The sequence below is a fragment of the Sinocyclocheilus anshuiensis genome, unplaced genomic scaffold, assembly GCF_001515605.1.
Source record: "Sinocyclocheilus anshuiensis isolate Anshui unplaced genomic scaffold, SAMN03320099.WGS_v1.1 scaffold1620, whole genome shotgun sequence".
NCBI lineage: Eukaryota > Metazoa > Chordata > Actinopteri > Cypriniformes > Cyprinidae > Sinocyclocheilus > Sinocyclocheilus anshuiensis.
Window position 1 is genome coordinate 265,072 of NW_015558680.1, and position 2,254 is coordinate 267,325.

Sequence of the window (2,254 nt, forward strand, 5' to 3'; positions counted from 1 at the left end):
TATAATTTAATACTTTTTATTATTATTATAAAAAATGAATAAATTTGTTATTATTAATAGAAAAATTCAGCTTGAACATCATTTCACATATACTATCTGAAGCAAGAACTGGTTAAAACAGCTTCAAAATATTCAAACAAAGTGTGCAAATTTCTGCTGAGCTGTTTCCTAGAGTATTTACGATTCTTGTCTAACGTACTATTTGTGAGATCCAAAAAAAAGTTTAAATTAGTCCTTCACAAACATTATTACAAAAACATATGTACTTACCAACACTTTCTTGTGCCGCAGTTTTTGTGCCTTTTTTGTGTCAAGTGGTCTGATCATTGCCGTGTCAAAAGTGACACCTCCTGGTCCAGCATTAACCACGTTTTCTAACACACCCAGACTAAGCGATGGAATACTGTTTCCACTTTGCTTTTGAAACCATGACGACGACATAATTTCCTGTATTTCTCATCGAGATCTGCCCAGTTTTTTTTTTCTTTTTCTTTTTCTAAGTAGTTCGATCTTGAGTGAGGACCTCTCGCTGTCACATGTTAATTGCCATCCTACACGTGTTTGCGTTCAACTGTGGATGAAAGGATGAAACACATCATGACTTTATAACCCTTGTTAAGGTTTACTTTGAAAATTTTATTTGGTTACTGAATTTGTCAAATTTGTGACACAACTGGCAATAACATAAGTAGAGAAAAAGGAGATGTATTTATTTATTTATTTATTTTACATATATTTATGTTCATGATGAGGGGAAAATAATCCAGCTTCATTTATTACATAGTTTTATTTGTGAATTAGTAGGGTAGAATTTTAGTGGTTTTTAAATGGACAACTGCACTTGATTTTTCTTCAGTTTTAATCAAATGTGTTATTTTGATTCTTTATCGTGTGGTTTACAGCATTATTGGGTGTGACAGTAGTTGTGAAAGTACGCAGTTCTTCGTTCTATTGTTAGAAGTTGAAAATTACATCTGAAAGCTTTAGAAAGACTTCCCTGTTCAGTTTGAAACATCCTATTGGCACCTGTAGGCTTACGTTACAACCACTTAAAACAAAGTTTTGATGAATTAAAGAACACAAATGCCTGCTTTATAGCTGTACATAACTACAGCAGCTAGCTATAAGTAGCCAGCTGATTTGTCATAAATTTTGAGAATACAATTTTTCCAGAATACACAATTTTGTTCTTCACAACATCTGTTATCTAATGAAACAGTTTCTGGCGTTTTTTTTTTGTTGTTTTTTTTTTATGTCCTGTAGATTCCTTAGTGTTGAGGTTGTGTATTCCCATTAATACTTATGACGTTGATGACAACACACAGAGACATCCACAAAAATTAATTTCTTTTGAATTTGTGGTTTTTGAAATACTTTCAGAGCCTTTCTACTTTCACTAAACAGAAATGCAAAAGGTTATTTCCGTCTACTGTCTCCAAAGCAACAGTTCTATTAACTTTTGAGAGGATGTGGCTTTTGAGAAATCTTTCCATCTTCTGCTAAACACCCTTTAAATGTGTGCAATTAAAATTTGTAACCTTCATTCCATATATGCAATCACTGTATAGCATTAAAAGCAATGACAACTTTATTCTTGTGATGTCGCCTGTTACCTAAATCTAAAACATTAACCTTTTTTTTCCCTCTCCATGTGGTGAGACAATATTCAGAACTTTTCCAAAATAACTGAGATCCCCAATACGATGAGTCCCATTTTTTTGTGTTTTCGTGTAGGCGTGTATATTTAGGTATAAGAGCATGAAAGTCTCTGAAATATATGTGCTCTGTACAAAATCACTGGTGATTTATTTAATATTCAATTAAAAATCATCCAAGTCATTTGTCTTTGTCATACGGTTGTCAGCTTGTTCTTTAGCATATTTTGAATGTTCTCACACCACACCCTCTCCTGCTCTTCTGTTTTTTTTTTACTCTAAATTTAAACAAAACATTCTAAAAGCATTGTAAAGGTGAGATGTTCGTTTCACTAGTTAACCCTGTTTTCTGTGAAAATGAGTGTGATAAACAGGAAGCCTGAAATGAAGTAATGGCTTCAGTTTCTGCTGTCTACAGATTGACCTCTGTTCCAATAGCACTGTGGCATACACACCTGCTGCTTCTGCACATGCAAGAAAAACACATTTTTCAAATGTGTAAGCAATAACATCTCACGTCGAGCGCATGGCATATATAGCTGTTAACTATTTCCCGGTGGTGCTTTTCACACAGCTAAGGGTGGTTTTCACACCCTCTG

General features: G+C 33.8%; 1 protein-coding gene across 1 annotated transcript in view; it reads right to left on the reverse strand.

Annotated features, from left to right (window-relative positions):
- Positions 1-459, reverse strand: part of LOC107681323 (G-protein coupled receptor 183-A-like) — a 2,822-nt gene extending 2,363 nt beyond the window's left edge. Inside the window, exon 1 of the mRNA XM_016477605.1 lies at positions 271-459. The gene's annotated coding sequence lies outside the window, so the exon portion shown is untranslated. The remainder of the gene's footprint in view (positions 1-270) is intronic.
- Positions 460-2,254: the final 1,795 nt, after the last annotated feature.